Here is a 14,071-nt window from a genome sequence, read left to right on the forward strand (position 1 = left end):
AATTCCATACCTAATCATTTTGTAATTTTAGCACACTTGGTCTGGCCTGGGGCCTCTTGATAGAGTTATTTAGCAGGTTTACTTGATATTTATAAGATTTATTTTGCTCACTTCATTGGTATGTCAGCAGAGCAATCCTGGGAGGTGGCTGGAATTATCCCTACTATTGGTCTGGGGACCTGGTTGCAGCCCCCGTTTTGCCAAGTAGCTGGCTAACACGGGCAAAGGCTGCACGTGCCCTGCACCCCTGCCCGCCTACTCGCTTGCTGTACTTTGTGCCCCAGTGGGAATGGGACCGACAGGGACAAGATAACATGAGTGGCACTGAAACCCTACTAGTCCTATAATCAATTCCTAATAGGAGATTCTATCATTACTCCCACTTTATAGGTGAGTAAAGGGAGGTTAAAAATGTTTAAGATATGTGTCTAAAGCCACTCGGTAGATTTGTGACAGAGAAACAGGTCAAGTGCCCAAATCTTATGCTTCCAATGTTACTTAAATCTGTGAACCCTGCAATCATCTGTATTTCTGAATCTGTTCAGAGAGTTTGGGCTGACCTATCCAAGGTTATAGCTGGGACAAAGAGGGACAGGTGAGCTAAACTCGCCAGACCCCTTGTCACTCTCCTGGGACAGGATTGGCCTGCAAGTATTGCTGAAAAGACATTACTGACTGACACTCCCTTCAGCATTGTGCGTATGTAAAGTTAATTCCTTGCTGTGCTAATGCAAGGGTCCCTCCCTGGGGTCTGTCTCTGTTTTTGTGCATACCTCTTGGTATCCTAATCTTTGCGAAGCCTTTGCTTAAGGAGAGCCACCCCTCTCCCTCTCTAGGTGCTGGTCACTGGGCTGTCACAGCTTCCACTCAAGAATCTGTTGCTCTGTCGAAGTGTTTGAAACTGGGCTTCTCTAGGATTTTCAATAGTTGATTCTGCCCTCCCAGTTATAAACTGAAGCTGCTTGGCTAGCTTGCTATATCAGCCTTTTTCCTCAAGCAGGAACTCCTGACCTTTGCCTTTAAGACCCTCAATCAGCCTGATCCCCACTACTTAACCCCACTCCTCTCCCTCTACACCCCAGTTCCTACACTTCACTTCTCTCAAGCCAAGTTACTTACTGTGCCTCATTCTTATCTCTCTCACCACTGACCCCTTGATCACACCCTTCCTCCTGCCTGGACAACTATTTCATTGTTCCTCCCAGCATCCTTTAGGCCATTGGAAGACAGAATATTGAGCTGAACAGACCACTAGTCTGACGCAATAAGAAACGACATTGCTCTCATTAAGCAAAATTGACCCATTCACAGTAAAGGCACAAAAATCCTAAAACACATAATCTCTGCATAAAATGTAACACTTCTGGCCCCTCTTCTCTTGTACAGGCCAAGGGAATCTATCTCAGTTACCTCTCCACCCCATTTTCAGTTCCCATGAAAACCAGAAGTGGGAAGGTCCCATTTCTGGCTTCCAGGGTGGTTCCAATGGGAACATATATTAGCCTAAGTGGGAAAAACTTGAGACGGGCTGGAAAAATGGGGGTTTCGTTAATGAAAGCAGAATATAATGAAGTAGCGGCCTATCTCATAGTGTTTTTATAAAATGAGATATAGGCTTTGGAAAATAAAAGTGCCACACAAATTCAAGATTATTATTTTTTTATCTCATGATAGGCATTTGATCATTATAAAATGATTAGCTATGGAATTGATGCAACTAAACCCAGAGAGGTTCATTTTAGCAATTCACTGTTTCCACACCTCAAGGATGTTCCTATCTTACAAGTTATGTTTGGTTCAGTGATCCTGTGTCTTGGGAGTCTTAAATAATAGACAGCTTGGAGGCAGCATAGTCTAGGCGAAAAAATAAAGGTCTGGGAGTCAGGAAACCTGGGTTCTAATCCCAGTTCTCCTCTTTTGCTGTGTGATCTTGGGTAATTCACTTAATCACTCTGTGTCTCAGTTTCCTCATTTGAAAAATCGGAACCTGATACCTGTTTTCCCTACCTTATACACTGTGAGCCCCATAAGAGCCCCAATCTATCTTGTATACACCCTAGTGCTTGGTGTATAGTAAGAGTTTAATAAATAGCATTATCATTACATTGAAGAGTTCCTTCCGGATATTGGAATAGATCTCTCAGTTTCTGATCCATCCAAATAAAAAACAAGCACGTAGCAACCTGTCACACTTACCCTGGTTTCAGCATCCCGTGGGGGGATCCACTTTGTATCCAGGACCCTCGGGCTTCCCACTTCTCCATGGGAGAGAAGCAGTGTGACCTAGGGGAAAGAGGAAAGGATCGAAAGTCAGGGCACCTCAGTTCTAATCCTGCCTCCATTTTACAGATAAGGTAACTGAGGCCCAGAAAAGTGAAGTGAATTGCCCAAGGATAAACAGCAGACAAGTGGAGGAGCCAGAATTAGAACCCAGGTCCTCTGACTCCTAGGCTCCGTCTCTGTCCACTGGGCCGCACTGACTGTAGGTTACACTTCACTGTGCCTCAGTTTCCTCATCTTTGAAATGGTGATTAAGTACCAGTTCTCTCTCCCACTTAGACTTGTCCCAGTAAGGGATAGGGATTGGGTCTGAGCTGATTAATTTGTATCTACCCCAGTGCTTAATACAGTACTTGGCAAATGAGACTGCTTAACAAATACTGCCACTATTATTATCTCTGAGGGGTTCTTTGGTTCTGGCTGTTTTTCCGATTTCAGAGTTAAAAGACGGAGCTAAAAACAGAAGATTGTACATCCCACTCCCTGACTATTCTGACCCCCTTCTCTATTTGCCCCCATTCCAAAGTCCAGAGAAAAGATCTCAGAGGATTCCACATCTCAGTTCACTCCCCCATGGGTAGGCAACACTAGCTTAAACTGGAGGAGGGAAGGTTGAGTGGCAACTCGATAACAGTTTCCTTGCAACAAGGGGATACTGTGCAGACAGTGACAAGTGGCTCTCTTTCTCTAAAGAGGACTGAACAAGGAGAAACGGACTTAAGCTACAGAGTGAGCCGTTTAAATTTAGAATATAAGGGTGGTTACATATGGCTAGGTTTTTAAGGATTGAAGAGGTGTTGAATGAGCTGAGGTAGACTGGAGAATCTTCTAAAAATGAGCTAGATGAGCATCTTGCCTGGGATGGTCTAAGATGGGAACAGTCAGCTGGGCTACTTGATTTCTTCCCTTGCTGCCTTAAGCCTCTAAGATTCAAAATGCATCTTCCTGTGCTCTGAATCTTAATAACTTTTTACAAGCTTCTAAAGGGAGTGTTGTTAATATGAATGAATGGCTAACTGAGACTCCCTTTAAATCTGGCTCTTATTCTGCATTAGGCCAGCAGCGGAAGGCCCCAAGTCAGATGGTTCTTATTTGGCTTTCCAGTGGGCACAGTTGGCATAGGCACCCAAAGTTTGCCCCTTCGAGTTCGCCCACTCTCCAGTGCTTCCACCAGATTGCAGTAGGCGTAGACACGGGATTCGAGAATGGTCTGCATGAACAGGATTCCTAGTTTTATAAAATGCTTTTGAGGAAACCTATCTTGCTCAGCATTTGTAGGTCATGATTATCAAGTCTTTACAACCACCTGAAAATAAGCTGTTTCAAATGAGAGTTTATCTTCACCATGTGTTCAGAAAAGATAAGGGAGGAGATTCCAAGCTGGAGGACACCCATCTTATTTGTTTAGAAAAGAAGATCCACTCCATCCCACAGCTGGGCCCCCTGCAATTTTAGATGGAGGATGTATTTCTTGCCCTCTCCTCTCCCCCCCCATTTCTCCACACACACCAAAAGAAAGGAGCAGATGAGAGATTCTGGACTGAACCCTAGCTAAAGACCAAACAGGCTGTCTTGTTCAAATGCCTTTGAGTCTTGCATTTGTTTTGCCAAAATGCAAGCATTTCATGACATCTCTAAAGCATATGGATAAATAGTCCCCATTTACAACTGTTGCTATATCTTTTGGGGTTTTACTATTCTATTCTCATTGCAGGTCAAAATGGCAGGAGAAGACAGCATACCTTCCTTAAACCAAAGGCCTGAAAATGGGCAATGGAATCCAAAAGAGGGAGGGGTGGGGTTTAGGAGAGTAGGAAGTATCAGCACAGCTGGGTTAGCTAGGAAAAAGAACAAGGCCATTGGGTGGGAGGAATTTTGAGAGGGCAGCCTCCAGGCGCAGGGGAGCCAGGCAACTGAGGGGAAGAAAAAGAATGAAAGTGAGGCATGTTAATCTTGGAGTGCTGATGAGTCATCCAAAGTGAGATTCAATTTCCTTGAGGCTCTGAAAAAACACCCTTTCAAAATAAGAAGGAATAAAGTTCAGAAATCAGGAGGCAGTTGGAATTAGCCAATTGAAAATGCTGGAGGAAATACATTAGGAATGACTATTTGGTAGGGCCATCCCTAGGGAGGGGCTAAATAGGGGCAATTTCCCCCTTTCTGGAAAGTGGAAGTCTAGAAAACTGACACTGCAGTGGACAATGGAGGAAGGTGGAATATGAGTGAGAATTTCCAGTGAGTGTCACTGGAAACAGAACAAATAGTCTGCCCACCTTTACTGCTCCCATTAATAGTAAATCTCCAGAGTCCCAATCCCTGGGAAGAGAAGCAGCGTGGCTCAGTGGAAAGAGCACGGGCTTGGGAGTCAGAGGTCATGGGTTCGAATCCCAGCTCGGCCACTTGTCAGCTGTGTGACTTTGGGCAAGTCACTTCACTTCTCGGTGCCTCAGTTACCTCATCTGTAAAGTGGGGATTAAGACTGTGAGCCCCACGTGGGACAACCTGATTGCCCTGTGTCTAGCCCAGCACTTAGAACAGTGCTCGGCACATAGTAAGCGCTTAACAAATACCAACATTATTAAGAGCCTGGGGGGAGGAGAGGGGAGAGAGAGGAAGTGGCAGATTGTCCATTTGGAAGGCAGATTTAAGAGGCAGAACTTGGGTCTTTAAGTTCCTCCCTCTCATCCCCTGAGACCCAAGGGTCTCTCTCCACCAGCAAGCAAGTGGCTCCTGTCTTGCATTGCTGTGGGCAGGAGATATGTTTGTTATATTGTTATATTATATGCTCCCAAGCACTTAGTACAGTGTTCTGCACAAAGTAAGTGCTCAATAAATACAATTGACTGAGGGGATGCTCTTGACTAGCAAGAAGGGCAGTTGGATGAAAAGATTAAGTTGATTGTGAAATGTGAACCTTTACACACAGGCAAATGTTGCAACACAGGGCTACCTGCTCCTCTCTGAAAAATGCAGAAATAAAACACAAATAGAAAACAGAATAGCAGGGAAAATCTTTGATCCTATTTGACTTAGCTTCTACAGCTTTGATCTAAAGGGCCTGGATTTACAGTCTGCTGAAGTATTCGTACAGAAGTATCATCATCATCACAGTTACAGTCTATTCAAATCATGCCTACACCAGCTTCAGTAAAAAGTACACTACTGAGAAAATGGTCTCCACCGGATGGGGCTGGATTATCTGTCATTTCTTGGGCTGAATCTGCCTGTTACCACAGTGAAAATAAAGCAGGGGGTTGCAAAAAATGAAATCATAGAGCTAGAAAGGACCTAAAAAGATCTTTTAATCTAGACCCCTGCTTCCAGACATATACATACCTAACTATCCAGCATAGGTTATTGTTTATTCTTTTTTAAAGATAATCAGGGATGGTGATTTCAAAATATCCTTTGGTAGTCAGTCCAATTATTTAATCAGTCTGACAGTCAAGAAGTTCTTCCTTAAAGTAGTCATCAAATCACTTGATGATTGCTGGGGAAAGTGTGTGCTTTTGTCCAAGTAGACAAAGCCTAGAGGCCTCCAAATTGACAGTAGGGGTGCTGAGGGAAAGTTCCATTTAACCATTTGAAAAGCAGCAAGGCCTAGTGGATAGAGCACGAGCCTGGGAGTCAGAAGGACCTGGGTTCTAATCCCAGCTCTACCACTTGTCTGCTGGGTGACCTTGGGCAAGTCACTTAACTCTACTGTGCCTCAGTTACCTCATTTGGAAAGTGGGAACTGTGGGCCCTATGTGGGACAGGGACTGTGTCCAACATGATTAGCTTGAATCTACCTACCTAGCACATAGTAAGCGCTTAACACATACCATAAAAACAAAAACCAAATAAGCAAAGAAACCCAAATATCTCCATGGAGAATTTAATTAGTTATACGGGGATAATGTCCCTTATATGAATTTGACCTAGAAAGTCTAGCAGCATGGCCTAGTGGAAAGAGCACAGACCTAGGGGTCAGAGGACCTGTATTCTAATCTCCACTCCGCCAATGACCTGCTGTGTGACCTTGGGCAAGTTGCTTAACTTCACCATGCCTCAGTTCCCTCATCTGCAAAATAGGGACCCGATACCTGTCCTCCCTCCTACTTAGACTGTAAACCCCACGTGGGACCTGATGATATTATATACCCCAGTGCTTGGCACACAGTAAGCACTTAATAGCACAATTATTATTATTATATGGAAACAGCATTTGGGAATGGTGCTTGGATTGGGCAATTGACTCTTAAAATTGGAACTGAGGTTGTTGAAACTGGTAAATGGGGATAACCTTTAAACCTGACCAATTGGAGCAAGAAAGAGAATAGATAGAGAGAAGGAAGGAAATACAGTAATAACACCAAGATCCCTTGAGGAATTAGAAGGCAGATATAGTGAAGAGAAAATAGGTAGGTAAAGTATAAGATTGGACCTACCAAAAAAAACAAGGGTTAAAGACAGGGGAAACAAGCCATATTTGAGAAATAAGGAGACATACCTTATTCTTCTGAGTGAGTGAATTCCAGCCTCCTTATTAGGTTTGAGTTGCTTCGGAGAGACTGATTAAATCCAGAGAGATAGTGCCTGCCATATAGCAAATGGTACTCTTTGGGCTCCCAGAGAGCTCACAAGCCTCCTCTTCCTATTGCCAATTCACATGAAAGAGAGGGATTGGAAGGCATAAAGGGTGCGGAGCAACTCTGCAATCTGTAGCCTGACCGGAATACCTCTCAGAGACATGAATAGGGAATCTGATCTCAGGGAGTGGCTGGGGTGCCATATTCATCTTTGGGAAACTGTTTCAAAAGGGTGGGGATCAAGGGCACACCTAAATCTTAAATCAATCATAATAATCAATCAATCATATTTATTGAGTGCTTAATGTGTGCAGAGCACCATACTAAGCACTTGGGAGAGTACAATTTAACAGTTGGTAGACATGTTCCCAGCTCAGAGCTTTACACAGAGTAATCACTCAGTAAGCACAACTGAATGAATGAGTATACAGTCTACAGGGATGCTTTCTTCTGACCTGCACTTTTGCTTCCTGCATCCAGGACCCAGAAAGTCATCTGAGTTTATTCCCCCCGACCCTGGCTCTAGAGGGACACCTCTACCTACTGGCAAAAGTAGTGAAGCAGTGTGACCTAATGGATAAAGCATGCTCTGGACCTGAGAGTCAGAAGAAACCTGGGTTTTAATCCCAGGTCCATTACTTGTCTGCTGAGTGACCTTGGGCAAGTCACTTCATTTCTCTGTGCCTCAGTTCCCCCCCAGACTGTAAGCTCATAATGGGCAGGGAAAGTGTCTGCTAATTCTGTTTACTGTACTTAGCCGGGCACTTATTACAGTAAATACTACTTCTGATCGACTGCTTCATCTGTTCCAAACTCTAGGGTAGGTACAAGTTAATTAGGTGGGACCCAGTCCCTATCCCACTTGGGGCTCACAGTCTAAGTAGGAGGGAGAACAGGTATTTAATCCCCATCTTACAGTTGAGGTAACTGAGGTACAGAGAAGTGAAGTGACTTGCCCAAGGTCACACAGCAAGCAATTGGCAGAGTAAAGGGCAGAGTCAGGATTAGAACCCAAGTCCTCTGACTCCCAGGCCCATGATCTTTCCACTAAGCCATGATGCTGATAAACTTGTATCTACCCCAGTGCTTAATAATAATAATGGCATTTGTTAAGCACTTACTATGCACCAAGCACTGTTCTAAGCGCTGGGGTAGAGACAAGGTAATCAGGTTGTCCCACCTTTGGCTCACAGTCTTAATCCCCATTTTACAGATGAGGGAACGAAGGCACAGAGAAGTTAAGTGATTTGGCCAAAGTCACACAGCCGACAAGTGGTGGAGCTGGGAGTAGAAACCACGATCTCTGCCTCCCAAGTCCGTGCTCTTTCCACTAAGCCACAAGTGTCTGGCACATAGTCAGCACTTTAACAAATACAAAGGAAAAAAAAGTGACATTAGGGGCAGAGAGCACCCAGGGGAATGCTGAGGTAGCCTGTCTCCTATCCCCACTACCAAGAGGGATAATGAAGAAAAATCTTTAGCAACATTTATGAATCTGTTGGTGTGAAGGGTATCTGTCATATTCCAGGGTTTGATACAATGAACTGGTTTAAAATTAATGTATATATTTTCTGTTCCAATCCTGAACATTGAGTTGGAAGCCAGTTTCTGTAAATTGCATCCGTTTATTTTAGATATCCTACCTGAGTGAGAACCACCTCAACTCAGTAGCATAAAGTCATATTTTTAAAGATTCTGTAACAGAGAATTTGAAGACTACATCCAGCCTGGAAAGAGCGGGCATCTTTGATGAGAAGGTCTCTGTCTGCTTGGCTTTGTCCTGGGTAGGGTTATGCCATCCCCTTTAGGAATAGTAAGTGATTCCAGGGCTGGAATGAAAAGAAACACATTTGGCTGGAAACAGAGGACTCAGTTATTTTGTTCCTTCTGGAAATTAGCTTTCCCAGGCTGTCACTTCTTCCAAAAACTCAGGGCTCTTCGAGGAGTGCATAAATTCCCATGACTGAAACGCATGTGGTCTGGTGGGCTGGGTGATGGGGCCCTGAGTTCTGACTCTGGTGTTAATTCATTGACATTTACATGAGGTCTGTGTATTTCTGAAGATGGAAAAAAAAATCAATGTGTGACCTAAATTTGCACAGGGCAAACTGAATATTAAACACCCACCTAATGCTTGAGAAGATTGTGCCATGCAACAAAAGGAATATTTTTGGAGTCACATTGTACTAGTCTCGCTTCAGAGCGCATCTCGGTAGCTCTTTCAGTTCGTTTGACTGTCGTAGATGTCAGATTTGGCCTTCCTGGCTGGCTTTGGAAAAGTCCCCAAGATTAGGCAGGCCGACAGAGAGTTCGTTAGGGAGTGCAAGGCTGGCAATGCTCTGAGTAGGCGCTGTCAATCAGGTGGATTCCTAGAGCAATTAGAAGGCACTCATGCGAATGCAATCTCCTGGACAAAATGCCCTTTTACCGCAAGTTCAACAGAAGGCTTTTCTGCCCCACGATGCTGGATTACAACAAAAAGCTCTAGTAGCAAATCTCCCTGACTTTCACTTGCTAAGGAGCTAAACATCATCAGTGCCACTAAGACGCAGACGTGTTTTCAACCTGCCATTGGATTTGTTCTGGGCAGACAAAGAAGTTGTGTGACATTGGATGGGCTTCTCCCACTCTTTCTCCCCCTGTGACTCCTAGCTCCTTATTAATTGCTACTTTAAGCATTTTCTCACTGCATTGCCAGCCAGCGGCTAGAGGAGTTTGTTGGAAAAGCTAAAAAGGGAGAACTTAATAGTACTGGCTATAGTAAAACAAAGAGACAGCCTGTAGCAAACCCTTGAAGAATCGAATCAAGAGTTGACTGTGCTGACCATGTTCAGGAAAAAAAGATATTAAATCAAGGAATACCTGAAGCAATCAACATTTAGAAAGTTGTATAAATAATGCCAGAGATTAAGGCAATGGGTAGTCATTCTCCTTGGAAAACTCATACCCCATTCAAACTACTGAAGAAACAGGATGGAGTAGAAAGCAGTTGTGATTTCACCCTAAATTGATGTCTAGCATTACGCTGAATTAGGAGAATGGAATTTAAAAAAAAAAATCAAGAAATCTTTATCAACCCCCATGGAAGCAGTATGGTCTAATGGACAGAGCACAAGCTTGGGAGACAGAGGGACCTGGGTTCTAATCCAGGCTCTGCCACTTGTCTGCTGTGTGACCTTGAGCAAGGCACTTCACGTCCCTGGGCCTCAGTTATCTCATCTGTAAAATGAAAAATAAGATTGTGAGCCCCAGGTGGGACATGGACTATGTCCAACCTAATTAGCTTGCATCTACCCCAGTGCCACGTGTCTGCTGTGTGTCCTTGGGCAAGGCACAACTTCTCATCTGTAAAATGGGGATTAAGACTACAAGACCCACGAGGGACATGGACTATGTCTAACATGATTAGCTTGCATCTACCCCAGTGCTTATTCCAGTACCTGGCACATAGTAAGCACTTAATAAATATCCTAAGTGTCAGACAGTGAACTGGGTGCTGTATAAGCAAGTTAAATAGATGTGATTCTTTATGCAAAGGATCTTACATGGACATAATCAAGATGGGATAGTTAGTCTGGGACAACTTGGAAGTGGGCACAGACTATAGCCAGCTTGGCATTCCCACCCCCAGCTCCAGAAGAGGCAGAGAGTATATCAGTGAAGTAATTAGATGCTTTTGCACCCAGGCACGTTTCTTGAGCCAAAATATCTAATTACGCCCCTGGGCTTACAGTCAAGTAAAGACAACATCAATGAGGACAAAAGTGAAGGGGCATTCGAAAACAGAGAACTGTTCAATGACCATAGAGATGACACTACAAGAGCCAACCTCATGAATAAATAAATAAATAAATAAATAAATAAATAAATAAATAAATAAATAAATAAATAAATAAATAAGGGAATGAGCTATGTCCATTTGGCTGCTAGTCAAATGACAGCCTAATGTTTCCACCACTATCCCTTCAGAAGGAGAAAGAATGAACTGCTGCAATTAGAAGATTCTATGACAGTTGGGGCAGGTAGGTGAGTTCAGGACAGTCTGGAATGAGGAGAAAACTGTAGAAATCACATCTTCAAGCTAGTTTTGATTACAGAATTAGTTTTGAATTTGGAATTTGTTGTTCACAGCTTAAGTGAATTAGTTACAATGTGAAAATAAATGAATTATGATGCTGGTTGTGTGGCTAATGGAAGATATTCTTTTTTTTTTTACCTCCACCTGATGAACGTTAGCATTTGGTATTAGGAACGAGGGGAAGGAGAATTAGAAGAAGCAAAAGGCATAGATCATCAGGAAACTAAATAATTGAATTGACTTGAAGGAAGCAAAGAAGTGAATCATAAATTCACAAACATTTTAACCTGTTTTAACTGGGAACTCTGGACTACTTTTGGGTGTCTTAACTGCTATTACTTTGTCAGTCTATCGCCCAGCAAATATTTTCACAACAATTTATGGGAAATAAAGCATTTTCATACAGAGAGGATGGGCTGGGGTCATACATTCCAAGGAAGTTAAGCAGAGCTGCATTTTAAGAGATACAACTTGCTCTTCCCAGTGAGGCATAACAGTAATAATAACTGTGGTATTTGTTGTGCACTTACTACGTGCTAAGTACTGTACTAAGTGTTAGGGTAGCTAACAAGATAACCCGTCTGGTCCGTCTTTATCCTGCACAGGGCTCACAGTCTAAGCAGAAGGGAGAACAGGTATTGAATCCCCATTCTACTGGTGAGGAAAAGGAGGCTTAGAGAAGTGAAGTGACGTGCCCAAAGACTCACAGCAAGCAAGCAGCAGACCCAGAATTAGAACTCAAGTCCTCCAACTCCCAGATCCGGGCTCTTTCCATTAGGCCACGTGGCTTCTCATCTCATCTCTTGCCTTTAGACGTGCCTTCTCAGAAAGCTTAGAGATTCTCTCTCTTTTAACATAGCATCCTACCTATAACCCACTTTACATCCGTAACTGGCTTTAGAAATGTTTGGGTTTTTTTGAAAAGAAAACTATCACTCTGGATTAAAATGGACAGGCCACATGTAAGAGCCAGGAGTGACTTAATGATCCATCACCTAGGGATTCTGTGCAATCACAGTCACATTCTCCCCAAACACAAGCTTTAGTGAGCAAGTAGACTCCAGTCTGTGTCTAGCTGATGGGAATCCAAGGCCAGTAACTCTAACAAGTTCAAAATGCCAATGCGAAAAAAACAAACAAAAAAAGCCAACCAAAACCTTAGTTAAAAGCAAAATTTGAAATAAGGAGGGGAGAGAAAGGTATCATGAGGAGTCAGGAGTCAGATTAACATTTGAGAATTAGAGCTAATTTTGGCTGTCATGCTCATAGTTCCCATAAATTCAGAGTGTGAAATTTATGCCTGGTTTTGAGGGTAGTTAGTGTGGGGGGTGGTTTGTTGGTATGCATGGTTTTCTTTTGAGGGCGAAAGACAATTGTTATAAATGCAAGCTAATTCCTCTGCAAAGCAGAAAGGACTAATATTTAATTTTGCCTGCCTCCTAACGGAATAGACCAAGGTCTAAAATAATAAACACCCAAACAATAAAATAACAAAACACAGAAGGAACACAAAGGAGTTTAGTGGGGGGTGCAGGGGAAATCATAAGAAAGAAATGGGTCAAAGCAGGAAACAAAATGTTCAGAACACAAGGGAAACAGGAACAGCATGGAAAGTGAATACATGGTAGAAAGAAGCAGAAAACAAAGGGTCGATTTTTTTTTTTTTTTACAACTAAAAAATGACAGGTGTGGATAAAAAGCTAAAAAAAGCCTTAGTGGAAAGAGCATGGGCTTGGGAGTCAGAGGACATAGGTTCTAATTCCAGCTCCGCAATCTGCCTGCTGTGTGAACTTGGGCAAGCCACTTAACTTCTCTGTGCCTCAGTTACCTCATCTGTAAAATGGGATTAAGACTGTGAGCCCCAGAGCCCCATGTGGGACAACCTGATTGCCTTGTATCTACCCCAGCACTGAGAACACTGCTTGGCACATAGTAAGCACCTAACAAATACCATAACAATAATAATTAGTTATTATTATTAAAAAGGAAATCAGTTAACAAAGGACAATTAAATCTGAATCATAATTGGGAAGCGGTGTGGTTTAGTGGAAAAACTCAGGCCAGGAAGTCAGAGGATGTGGGTTTTAATCCCATCTCCACCACATGCCTGCTGTGTGACTTTGGGCAAATCACTTCACTTCTCTGTGTCTCAATTTCCTCAACTGTAAAATGGGGACTGAATGCCTGTTCTCCCTCCTATTTAGACTATAAACCGCATGTGGGACAGGGACTGTGTCTGACATGATTAAGTTATTTTACTTGTCTACTGTGTGACCGTGGACAAGTCACTTCACTTCTCTGTGCCTCAATTACCTCACCTATAAAATGGGGATTAAAACTGTTTACCCCCTTTGGGTCAGGCACTGTGTCCAACCCAATTTGCTTGTATCTAGCCCCAGGGCTTAGTACAGGGTGTGGCACACAGTAAGCGCTCAACAAATACCATGGTTATTATTACCCCAATCAATTGTATTTACTGAGCACTTACTATGGGCAGAGAACTGTACTAAATGCTTGGGAGAGTACAATTCAACAATATAACAGATTCTCTGCCTACCACGCGCTACAGTCTACAGGGGGAGACAGATATTAATGTAAGTAAATAAATTACGGATATGTACTTAATGCTGCGGGCTGAAGTGGAGGAAAAAGGGAGCAAATTAGGGTGATGCGGAAGGGAGTGGGAGAAAAGGTGGTGTCTGACACATGGTAAGCACTTAAATACCATTAAATAATAATAATGTTAAACTCCTACTAAGTGTCAAGCATTTTACTAAGTTCAGAGGTAGACATGGGATAATCAGGTGAGCCACAATCAAGCAAAACAATTCTAGCCAGCATTAGGAAACTCTACATAAAATTAGTAAAGATAACTTGTGAATTCTTACATAAAAGATTCTAGGCATATTCCAAACATTGGAACTCCTTGTTCTGAGTTGTAACTGGGAAGCTTCTTCCATGCCTCAGGGCTTGGAAACAGACTCTGGGTATCTTTACACTGCTTTTTGCTTTCCTCTTCCTGCCTAACCTCACTAATCTCCCACAACTCAGCCAGCACACACTCCTCTCAACTCACCTCGCTGTACCTCTATCTCCTCCGTTTCGCAGGCAACCCCTTGCACACATTTCCCCTCTAGCCTGG

The sequence above is a fragment of the Ornithorhynchus anatinus genome, chromosome 19 (assembly GCF_004115215.2).
Source record: "Ornithorhynchus anatinus isolate Pmale09 chromosome 19, mOrnAna1.pri.v4, whole genome shotgun sequence".
Taxonomy (NCBI): Eukaryota; Metazoa; Chordata; class Mammalia; order Monotremata; family Ornithorhynchidae; genus Ornithorhynchus; species Ornithorhynchus anatinus.